The sequence below is a fragment of the Amblyomma maculatum genome, chromosome 2 (genome assembly GCF_055883805.1).
Source record: "Amblyomma maculatum isolate TAMU_Amacu chromosome 2, ASM5588380v1, whole genome shotgun sequence".
In the NCBI taxonomy this organism is placed as follows: Eukaryota; Metazoa; Arthropoda; class Arachnida; order Ixodida; family Ixodidae; genus Amblyomma; species Amblyomma maculatum.
In genome coordinates, this window is record NC_139345.1 from 156,119,184 (window position 1) to 156,131,396 (window position 12,213).

A 12,213-nucleotide genomic window follows, 5' to 3' on the forward strand; every position below is an offset into this window, starting at 1 on the left:
GCTTCCCAACGAAAAAACGGCCAGATTTCTCTCCGCCTCTCTCACGGATTGATCTTCTTTTTCTTCCAGCGTTGTTCACGCCACAGGACCAATAATATCGGTACTAATTTCATACGCAGTGACCGTAGGAGAAGAATATCGGCAGGTTAATATGCAGCAAAAACAAAAAAGGAGGGGGATAGAAGTGGGATAGAGCGGAGAGAGATATATGAGAATGTATAGAAAAAACTAAACGCAGAACCGTCTACATCAGCACTTAAAAATATGACGTGAAAAATAAAAAATAATAATAAAAGGCGATTCTGCTCTGTTTGTGTCGGAGGAAGAAAAATCAGGTGTCCGATGCCCTGGTTAGCAACGCTATAACAGCATTTCTGATAAAATTAAAAATCAGACACGGCTGAGTTTTGGAAGTGGAAGAAGATTTCGTCCTTTAAAGCTTGGCAAAAGAGTTTCTCAATGGCCCCGTATTATCTACCCTTCCGGCGACAGCGTATATCACCGCAGCGACGTTTCGGAGAAACATTTTAATAAACGTGCCAACTGGACACCGTTTGAGATCTGACGATTACCTGCATCTCAAATATTATTGGAGTAGGAAATTATGCAACTCACGGCAACTTAAGACTTTTTTAACAAGGCTGCGCTGCCGCATCCCATCTCTAAATTTCTATCTTCACAAGTCTATTTTGGCACTTTCTCCAGCCTGCGCATTTTGCGACGAACAGGAATCGGTATATCATTTTTTCGCGGAATTGGCTAATTCTTGGCCGATCCCGATTTGTGGGTATATGCCATATGTTATTTGGTCAACAGCAACGACGGAATAAGCAAAAAAAAAAAATAGGGAAGCTCCCCTTGAGCATCGCCCACCACGAATCTGTCTGAAACGTGCGGCAAGCCAAGCACGTCTCTAAGATCCTAGGACCATTCCTCTCAGGTTATGCGCTAAAGACCTTAATGGAGAACCTGTTTATTTAATGGGTAACAATTCAGACAATATATACTGGACGTCGCTTCCCGGGGTGGCGCAGTGGTTACGGCGCTCGACTACTGTTCCCAAGGATGCGGGATCGAATCCCGGCCTCGGCGGCTGCTTTTCGATGGAGGCGAAAAGCAAGGCGTCCGTGTGCTGTGCGATGTCAGTGCACGTTAAAGAACCCCAGGTGGTCGAAATTTCCGGAGGCCTCCACTACAGCGTGTACCATAGCCTGAGTTGCTTTGGGACGTTAAACCCAACAAACCAAACCAAACCATACAGTGTTTTCTACGCATCTCTTCGGCTCAGGTTCGGTTTCGTACGAAACGAAAATGTCGGATTTTTTGTGCTGCAGGGCTCTAAGAAATTTGTAAATACTACAAACTCAACATGAAAATATTCTCCATGCCACATAAAAAGTTAAACCACGAAGAAGCAAAAAGTCTGCGCAGACTACAGGCCGAAAATTACCTCAACTTAGTGTGGCTGCACCATTTAAAAGTCGAGGACAGAGAACATAAAAAACTGTAAACACTGTGGACAAAGAAGAGAAGTACACTACCACATAACCTGGCAATGTCCCTTTTCGCCTGGTGCAATGGCCAACATTCAAGGCGCGGAAGTTTGGGGGTCTCTCCTACATAACGAAAACCTTGAGCCCAAAGAAAAACCATGCGCCTGGCGGCTGAGGCCGTGAAGAATCGGTGTAGTTGCGGAGTCCCAGCCCTCTATTCAGGCCTGCGTACCTGAGTGGAGGAGTAGGTGAACCTCCTATATTGGTGGTAATAAAGTTTTCAATCAATCAATCAGTTTTCTCTTTTTAAAATTTGATGTGTCATCGTCTTATTCGTGGCTTTGAACTCTCCACTGGGGCTAACTACCCAACTGCGATAATTAAATAGTTAATTAGAAAATTTAATGATTTATCCGCTATTTTCAGGAATGTTTTAGTGTTCGCTGACTTAAATGAAAATTTAATATACAGGCTGATTGTTTTAAAAGTTTACAGCATGTATTTCACGAACTACAAGAGGTACGTGCGTGCAGTTCGTGCAGGCGGGTTCTGCAGTAACGAGGACACCATGTACGTACATGATAGAGCTTGATGATTAATAATTAACCATAATCACTATTCATATTTATTTGAGGCGTCAATATCATTTTGAGAAATTGATGGTTGTCAACATGAAAGGTTAACCCTGTACATTAAACGCAGTCGTCGTTTGTGTTATTGATGGCGTAGAAGTTAATATAGCCTTGATGACGTTTCCACTCGTACCGACGTTATTGTGTAATTATGTGATGCGGAAAAGCCAACTGAGCGGGCTCTCACATGTGCATTTTTGACATTCCTTATTTCCAACCACACTGCCAAATAAGAGAATTTAAATATAGGGCTCGCTTTTTATTTTAACCGAATTCGAATTTGTAGTACAGTGACGTCATTTATAAAATAAAAATAAAAGTTGTATACCTAATTTCAGGCAATGTCGTAATCATCAATCTCTATACACACACATTGCCCCGCCGGGGTGGTGCAGTGGTAACACGCCCGACTACTGTGCCGGAGTTCCCGGGATCGAATCCCGGCCTCGGCGGCTGCGTTTCGATGGAGGCGAAACGAAGTGGCGTCCGTGTGCTGTGCGATGTCAGCGCACGTTAAAGATCCCCAGGTGGTCGAAATTACTCCGTAGCCCTCCACTACGACCCCCCTTTCTCTCTATCCACTTTCACTCCCACCTTCATCCCTTCCCTTACGGCGCGGTTCAGGTGTCCACAGAGCAAGTGTGACAGATACTGCGCCTTTCCCTTCCTATGAACCAACCAACCAACTATACACACACTAGCTAAAACGACACAGAGGTGTCTCTCGTAGTTGAAATACAAGCAAACAACGGTTAAAAATTCACCCTGCATTTACAGAATATACTACAATTCTCTCGTTGCGCACAATGTATCGACACATCATTCCGCTTAAATGTTTTCTTACTCGCTCGGACACACTAGACAATTTGGAAAGGTTCGGAGCGCATCGGGAAACGCTAAACACATAGTCACACCCTTCATCGTACCGAAGTAACGTTCTGCGTATGCGCTCTAGCACCCCCTATTCCCCTACCCGATTGGGGTCACCCATTCTCAAACTCGCCACGTCCTTTTCACTCTCCGCGTCTGGACCGCACAAACGGGTGTAGAGGCTGACACTCTCGCGATGTGGAAACCACAAACGCTTGCAAGAAACGCAAGCACGCACACAAAAGATGCTAACTTTGAAGAGCCGCAAGCTACCCTTTCAAGGAAGGAAGGAAGGAAAAACTTTATTTAGCCCTATATTATTTTGGCGGTTTTTGGGACGTTTTCAGAGATGTATGCTTGTTGCATTCACAAGAGCCTTCTCCGTCGACCTCGTCCACTTTACACAATAGTCGGTAGCCCTCAGTCCAGGGTTCCACTGGCTACTACCAGACCTTGCTGGTCTTCGCAGCGGTCGCTGGACAGCAGTCTCCCATTGTTCTGCACACGTGTTTCGAATTTTGAGGATCACGTCTATATTTTGACAACCCCATGTGATGTGACATAGTCTTGGTTTTTCATCGCACCACGGACGTCTGTCAGCGTATATGGTAGGGTGCATTTTGTTTAGTATGTGTAGGTTTGGGTATGCACCCGTCTATAATTGTCTCCAAATGACAGCTTCATTTCTGTTTAGAGAACTGTGCAGTAGGGAATATCGCATTCTTCTGCATCTACAATTTTCTAGTATGGCCGAGTATGCCTTGGTTTGTTTGTTCGTTTGTTTGTTTTCTTTGTGGGGTTTTAACGTCCCAAAGCGACTCAGGCTATAGGAGACGCCGTAGGGGAGGACTCTGGAAATTTCGGCCACCTGGGGCTCTTTAACGTGCACTGACGTCGCACAGCACAGGGGCACCTTGGTTTTCGCCTCCAGCGAAAAGAGGCCTCCGAGGCCGAGATTCAATCCCGCGTCCTTGGGAACAGTAGCCGAGCGCCGTAACCACTGCGCCACACCGGCGCGGCGAGTATGCCTTTGGTGCTGGGAAAAGTTCGAATTGCCTCGCGAGCGTGCTACCGCAGCCCCTGGAAATTAATAATCGAGTTTACAGTAAATTAAAGGTGCAGTGCCCGTAACACTTTTTCTGTGGATACCTAAACCGCGCCGTAAGGGAGGAAGAAAGGCGGGAATGAAAGCGGAAAGAGAGGTGCCGTAGTGGAGGACTACGGAGTAATTTCCTAGGGAGGGGGGGCGGGTTAAGGTGCACTGACATCGCACAGCACACGGGCACCTTGCTTTTCGCCTCCACCGAAAAGTGGCCGCCGAGGCCGGGATTCGATCCCGCGTCCTTGGGAACAGTAGTCGAGTGCCGTAACCACTGCGCCACCCTAGAAAACTGATTGATTTATAGGAATTGAATAATCTCATTATGGAGGCGCTATATTATGGCGAGACAATGAAAAGGGCAGCCCTTACAAATGCTGCTTTATGTCATTTTGGAACGTGCTTTAAGCTTACGTACTATGCTTGCAGCCACATGCATTCTCGTGTGACGCTGTACGGTGTATTTTGATGTTATTTTTCATTCGTAACAAGAATAACGGGTGCAGAGGCCTCCTCATTGCCCGCCGGGGTGGTGCAGTGGTAAGACGCCCAACTACTGTGCCGGAGTTCCCGGGTTCGAACCCGACAACGGTGGCTGCGTTTCGATGGAGGCGAAACGAAGTGGCGTCCGTGTGCTGTGCGATGTCAGTGCACGTTAAAGATTTTTTAACAAAAGGACAAAGCGCTAACGACACATTCACAAGAGAGAGGACACGGACAAGCGCTCCCCCCCCCCCCCCCCCAAGATCCCCAGGGGGTCGAAATTACTTCGTAGCCCTCCACTATGGCTCCCATTTATCTCTTTCCACTTTCACTCCCACCTTCATCCCTTCCCTTACGGCACGGTTCAGGTGTCCACAGAGCAAGTGTGACAGATACTGCGCCTTTCCCTTCCTATGAATCAATTAAAAAATGGCCGCCTCATCGGTTCCAGCTTCCAGACTTACCTCACCTAAAACACGTATTATACGATTCGGCTGTAATAGGAATCAAACTGCTCGGAATAAAACCGAGACTCCGATGAAGGCGAGGTGTCTACTTAGTCTACTATATTATAAATGATATTTCTCTTCCACGTGAGAGCTTCCAAACGGCCATGCAGAGTGCAAACGATTTTCTTTAATTAGAGCATGCTTTGCTCTTTTTCTAGTGCAAGCATAGTATGAGAACTTTGAACAGCTGCATTTATTCCTGCATTGAGTCAATGCACGTGTAGCACGGATTATACAGCAAATTACTAAGCGCGGGGAAGAAAGCCTGCAATATATGTGTTTGATAAAATATAGCAACCTGCAAAAATAAATGTGGCATCAATCCACGCTGTGATGGTGGTTGGGATGCAAAGCTGTAAAACGACACTCAATTCCCCATTGCGACGCCACTTGAAAATTCACAGGCGTGGCAGTACAAATTCTGGCGTATTTACTTTCCGTGAAATACCTATGGCAGCCTGGAATTACCTGAATGAGTTGCTACACAGCTCTCAATGTTGTTATAAAGACAAGGTTCAAGAACTATCACGCGCTATAAAATAAGCAGTAAAGACCGCAAATCATAAATATGTGAATGCCATTTTAAAGAAAATTTTATACGAACAACTTCTAACAAGTTTTGGCGTTACCTCAATTCCATTAAACGCAAGTTAAATAGCTTACCGAAGTCAGCTCAAAAAGTAACCAAGTTTACCGATCATTTTAAATCGGTGTTCACTGCTGATAATGGTAGATTACCAGAATTAAAATGCCAGTAGGGCACCTATGGTTATTTAAGCGAGTAATGGATAGCAGATCTCTCATATTGTCCATATTAGTGGCCCTGACAATATTCCAAATCAATTTTTGAAAACATATGCAGAATGGGTATCCAAATACCTGCTTCTCATATGCAAAAAATCTCTGGACACTGCCGATCTATCTACGGGGTGGAAAATTGCGAAAATAATTCCTGTACATAAATCTGGAGACACTAGCCTGAGAACCTACCGCCCAATTTCTTTTACTTCTACAATGCAGAATGGGTATCCAAATACCTGCTTCTCATATGCAAGAAATCTCTGGACACTGCCGATCAATCTACGGAGTGGAAAATTGCGAAAATAATTCCTGTACATAAATCTGGAGACACTAGCCTGAGAAACTGCCGCCCAATTTCTTTTACTTCTACAACATTAAATATTTTAGATCAAATCATACTCCAGCACATCGTGACTTACATAGAAGAAAATAGAGTGCTCAACAAAAATCAGCATGGATTTAGAAAAGGATTATCCGCAAGAATGCAGCTGGTGGAAACCATATATGACTTGGCATCTGTAATCGATAAATGCGGGCAAACTGATATGTTCATCGAACTCTGAAATGCTTACGAGCGGGTGTCCCAATCCAAATTTATATTGAAAATTCAAAACATTCTCGGTACTACCCTAACCACTAAATGGATAGCAGCTTATCTTTCGGGCCGCCAAATGTTCGTCCTACGATTCAGATAACATTGAAGTAACATCAGGAGTCCCGCAAGACGCAGGAGCACTAATACTGTTTCTAATCTACATAAGTGCTATCACCAAAGATATAGACGTCAAAATCTGCATGTTTGCCGATGATTGCAAAATTTATAAACAACTTAACACTTAACAAGACCAACTTCAGTAAATTAATGCCGTTGAAAAAATAGGAGCTTAGTGCAACGATTGGCAAATGGTACTAAATTTAGATAAATCAGTAGCGGTGACAGTATGAAGAAAATAAAGGCTCTTTCACTTACACATATAAAGAGACGCCATTACAGCCTGTTAACCAGTACGAATACCTCGGAATAAATATTTCCTCGAATTAAAAGTGGGAAAAGCACGTATGATATGTAAAAACAAAGTCACTTACTGCCCTTTGTTCACTAAGACGTTCCATAGCATTCGCGCTTCACCTAAAACCAAATTACTTGCATACACATCCCAATTGTATGGCCAGTCATTGAAGGCAACGTAATATGCTGGTTTCCTTGCACAAAACATTTTGTTTGGCTTGGTTTGGGGGTTTAATGCTCCAAAGCGACTCAGGATATGAGAGACGCCATAGGACTCCGGAAATATCGACCACCTGGGGTTCTTGAACAAGAACTGACATTGCAAAGCCCACGGGCGCCTAGCTTTTCGCCTCCATCGAAAAGCGGCCGCCGAGGCCGGGATTCGATCATGCGTCCTCGGGCACAGTAGTCGAGCGCCCCAACCAATGCATGCGCCCCCCCCCCCCCCCCCCCCGGTGGGGCACACAAAACAATTGATATCTCAACTGAAAGAAGTTCAGCGCAACGCTATAACAGTTGTTTTTTAATAAGTATTGCCACCTCGATTCCGCACCGGCAATTCTAAGACGAGCTGGACCTCCGACTATTAGTTGTTGCTCGAATACCCGTCTAAAATGTTGTATATTCTTTTGTCTGGAGCACTAAACATTGACTCTATAACCACTACTTATCTCTTTCGCCAACAGTAAACTCAAGGACACAACATTCTAAACAAATAACAGTATATCGAAAAATGAGACGTTCTCCTTTTTTGCCCCAAGCAATTCGATATTGCAGTTCATTGCAAGATAAAATTGTTAATTGCACATCTCTGGATGCCTTTGATTCGCAGTTATCTAGCCTCGACTTAAAACATAGCGGTCATTTCGTCTCGTCATTGTTTTTTTTCTTGCTCTGAATTTATTTTGCTTTCCTTGCTTGTGTTATGTCTATTACAGCTGCTTTTATCCTTGTTGATTCATGTACACTGTGCCTCCTTTATGTGGTTCTGTTTTTGTTCGCCCAATCCTGCAACAGCCTCGTTGAGGATAGCAGTATGTACTAAGTAAATAAATAAAGTATAGATGACGTCACTACATGATTTCTATGCTGCTGGTTCTTACACAACCGTAATCTTTACCGGGAAACACACGCGGGGGAGAAGGAACGTGCTTCGCATTGTTTGCAGGCGCCGTGATCATGCATTATGCGGTTTGCACTTCACTCGGGGGCTTCGAATGACGTCGGCCTGGCATTTTTGCTCACAACAACGACACGAAAATGTCATGCGACGGTAGAGGTATACAGCACAAATTATATTGTCAAGGGACAACAACGAGGACAAAGTGCTGTGCTCGTGTGTGGAACGTGCGGAACGCGAGGACGACGAAGTGTGTGTGGTTCGTGCTGGGCGCCGCTGGCCTGAAGTTGTTAGTCAGTGCTGTGGTTAGCTACCCATCCGTAAATAACTGTTAATACATCTACTCTTTGTGTGCGTTCATCTACGTTACAGATATCTTTTCGGGGATGTTATGCATTGAGTCTTAATTTATCATCATCATCTTCATACTCCACTGCAGAACGAAGACATCTCCCATATTCCTCCAATTAACCCGGTCTTGTGCGAGTTGCATCCACTTGACCCCTGCGAACTTCTTAACCTCATCCGCCCACCTAATTTTCTGCCTCCCCCTGCTACACCTTCCTTCCCTGGAATCCAGTTTGTTACCCTAAGCGACCATCGGTTATCCTCTCTTCGCACTACATGTCCTGCCCATGCCCATTTCTTCTTCTTAATTTCCACTAGAATGTCGGTAACTTGAGTTATTTCTCTGACCCACTCTGCACGCTTCCTATCTCTTAAAGTATCCCTACCATTTTTCTTTCCATAGCCCTCTGAGTTGTCCTCAACTTAAGTAGAACCCTCTTTGTTTGCCTCCACGTTTCAGCCCCAAAGGTGAGTACAGGTAAAATGCAACTGTTGTATACTTTCCTCTTGAACGATACCGTTAAGCTGCTAGTCATATTCTGGGAGTGCTTGCTAATTGCGCTCCATCCCAATCTTATTCTTCTTGTTATTTCCTTTTCATGGTCCGGATCTGCGGTTACTATCTGTCCTAAGTAGACATATTCGGCTACTACTTCCAGTACTTCGCTACCTAATGTAAACTGCTGTTCCTTTCCGAGGCTGTTGAACATTACCTTAGTCTTCTGCATATTGATTTTCAATCCTACGTTTTTACTTTTCCTGTCTAGGTCACCAATCATTCTTTGCAGTTCATCCCCTGAGTTACTCAGCAAGGCAATGTCATCAGCAAATCGCAGATTAGTGAGATATTTTCCATCTACCCTTATCACTAAATGCTCCCATTACAAGTCTCTGAACACTTCCTCTAAGCAAGCTGTGAATAGTACTGGGGATATCGTGTCTCCTTGCCTAACACCTTCCTTTATAGGAATTTTGTTACTTTCTTTATGCAGAACTATGGTTGCCGTGCACCTACTATATATATCTTCCAACACTTTCACGCACGGCTCATCTACACCTTGATTTCGCAATGCCTGTATGACCGCCGAGGTTTCTACCGAGTCAAATGCTTTTTCGTAATCAATGAATGCTATATATAAGGGCTGGTTATATTCCGAGAATTTTTCTATCACCTGGTTGATGGTATGGATATGATCGATAGTAAGTATCCTTTCCGAAAACCTGCTTGATCTTTTGCTTGGTTGCAGTCTAAAGTTGCCCTGATTCTATTAGCGATTACTTTGGTAAATACCTTATAGGTACAGACAGAAAGCTAACTGGCCTAATTTTTCAAGTCCTTAGAGTCCCCTTTCTTATGAATTAAAATAATGTTTGCGTTCTTGCATGGTTCCGGTATCGTCGATGACACCAGACATTGCGTATACAGGGTGGCCAGTTTTTCCAGCACGATATCCCCCGTCCGTCAACAAAGCTACAGTTACCTGATCCCCTCCAACTGCTTTCCCCCTTTTAATTACACGTTCCTAATCTAATTCAACACAAGCCCGGTGGTTCTACACTCGTTTTGATTTTTCTGCTATTCTGACGTCCGCGCTATTTGCACATCCCCGTGGCTATATCGATGCCCGCGCTATTTTCACGCAAGTTCTGGAGCCCCCCAGTCAGGGGATAAAGCGCGGCAAGGAGATCGCGCTACACTCGTGTAGCGCCATGATGGTGTTCCCGTTAATTTTTACTTTACTCGCACAAAAGACGCTAAGAAGGAAACCTACACGGTAATAAAGAAAAGAATTTTTCATTTTTTACAGTTGTAAATTCTGAGGGATATAAAGGCCGATAAAGGTGTGCTTACGATGGTTTCATATCGTTTCGTCTGCTGCACGTAGCTGTACGCGTACCGTGTTTTATATACTACACGCAGCATGTACTGCGCGAGTCGTTTTCTGTGCGCACTGTGGCTGACAGTACTTAGTCCGCTCGCATCGATCGGTCGCGCGCTAGTAACTTGATTCTCTGAGCCGTCGACAGTTCAGGGTCCCATTCCCGGCGCCCAAACGTACGTCCGAGACCGCCAGAGAAGCCAAAGCTCGTGCTGCTCATAGTCAGTGGGCCGTGTAAGAGAGGACTTACCTTCACTTGAACGCTAAAGAACGCAACCAATACAAGCGATAATTTCGCATATCATCCCATTAGTTGGTTTGACTAGTCCAATACGTAGTACGCAACGCGCGGAAGCTCGATCCGCGCCATGCGATCTACCGTTGTTTCAGGCACCGAGTTTCAGCGCAGTGCCACCATCGCGTGAAAACATGATGCCGAAAGGATAAGGCATTTCGTTTCATGTGTGAGTACTGTTATTTTTGGTTTTCTTTTTGTTTTTTGTTTTCACTTCGAATGGTTGTATCTACCCCTGCGTTTTTTTACCTTCTGTATTTCTACAGAGTTTCACGTCTCGCTCGTCAAGGCTTTTCACCACTTTGACAGATCTTCTAACTCACACATTAACATAATCGTGTCGAACGAACTAGTAAATTATCGAATTGCGCCGCAGCATCGTTCCATGCATCGCACCGCACTGCGACATGCGAAGCAGTTTAGCAGCCTTCGTGATCACCGTTTTGGCAACGTTGCCAGGTTGATATGCTATAATATGCGCTAGGTCTGGCTCAAAAGTCTTGTGAAAAGTTCTGGCTGTCATGCGCGAATTGTACCATCATGGCTGCAAGCATGATTAGCAAAGAAATGGATAGGGTTTGCATAAGAATAATAATAATAATTGGTTCACAGGGAGGGAAAGGCGCGGTAACTGTCTCACTTGTTTTCTGTGGACACCGCATGGATAGGGTTTGCATAATAATAATAATTGGTTCACAGGAAGGGAAAGGCGCTGTATCTGTCACACTTGCTATGTGGACGCCACAACCGCGCCGTAAGGGAAGGGATGAAGATGGGCGTGAAAGTGGAAAGAGAGAAAGAGGAGCCGTAGTGGAGGGCTACGGAGTAATTTCGACCACCTGAGGATCTTTAACGTGCGCTGACATCGCACAGCACACGACGCCTCTTCGTTTCGCCTCCATCGAAACGCAGCCGCCGAGGTCGGGTTCGAACCCGGGTACTCCGGCACAGTAGTCGGGCGTCTTACACCACTGCACCACCCCGGCGGGGCACCGCAGTCGCTTTTGCGCTTGTCTCGGTTGTATTAACTCAGTGTCTCCAACACAGCAACTCTATCTTTGACTCCCACCTCCCCCTTTCTACAGCGAGTTTCAGGTGTCCACCGAGAAGTGTGACAGATACATGCACCTTCCCTTTCCTCTAAACCAATTTAACAATTTATCGCCATGGCCCCCGGAAGTTACACCTACGTTACTGTTTCAATGACTCCCTCACACATGATAAAGATGCAGCTCGACTCGACAAGCAGTTATGTGTGCATTAAACGTTTAACACCGGTCCGAACATTGTGTGGCCAGGTTTAAGATTAGACTACAATATTGAACCAAATAGTCCTCCCCTCCGCCCCCCCCCCCCCTCCTCCCAAGACCTGGCGGTTTTTGCTGATGACGACGACCTCGGCGGCTGCGTTTCGATGGAGGCGAAACGAAGAGGCGTCGTGTGCTGTGCGATGTCAGCGCACGTTAAAAATCCCCAGGTGGTCAAAATTACTCCGTAGCCCTCCACTATGGCTCCCCTTTCTCTCTTTCCACTTTCACTCCCATCTTCCTCCCTTCCCTTACGGCGCGGTTGCAGTGTCCACAGAAAAACAAGTGAGACAGTTACCGCGCCTTTCCCGTCCTGTAAATAAATCAGTTTAAATCACGACACGAAAATTTCTTTAGACGGTAGAGG

At 45.3% G+C, this 12,213-nt stretch overlaps 1 non-coding gene across 1 annotated transcript; it reads left to right on the forward strand.

Annotated features, from left to right (window-relative positions):
* The first annotated feature begins 2,505 nt into the window (after positions 1 to 2,505).
* On the forward strand, positions 2,506 to 2,577 carry TRNAS-ACU (transfer RNA serine (anticodon ACU)). The gene has a single exon. It is a non-coding gene; the product is annotated as a tRNA-Ser (tRNA).
* Positions 2,578 to 12,213: the final 9,636 nt, after the last annotated feature.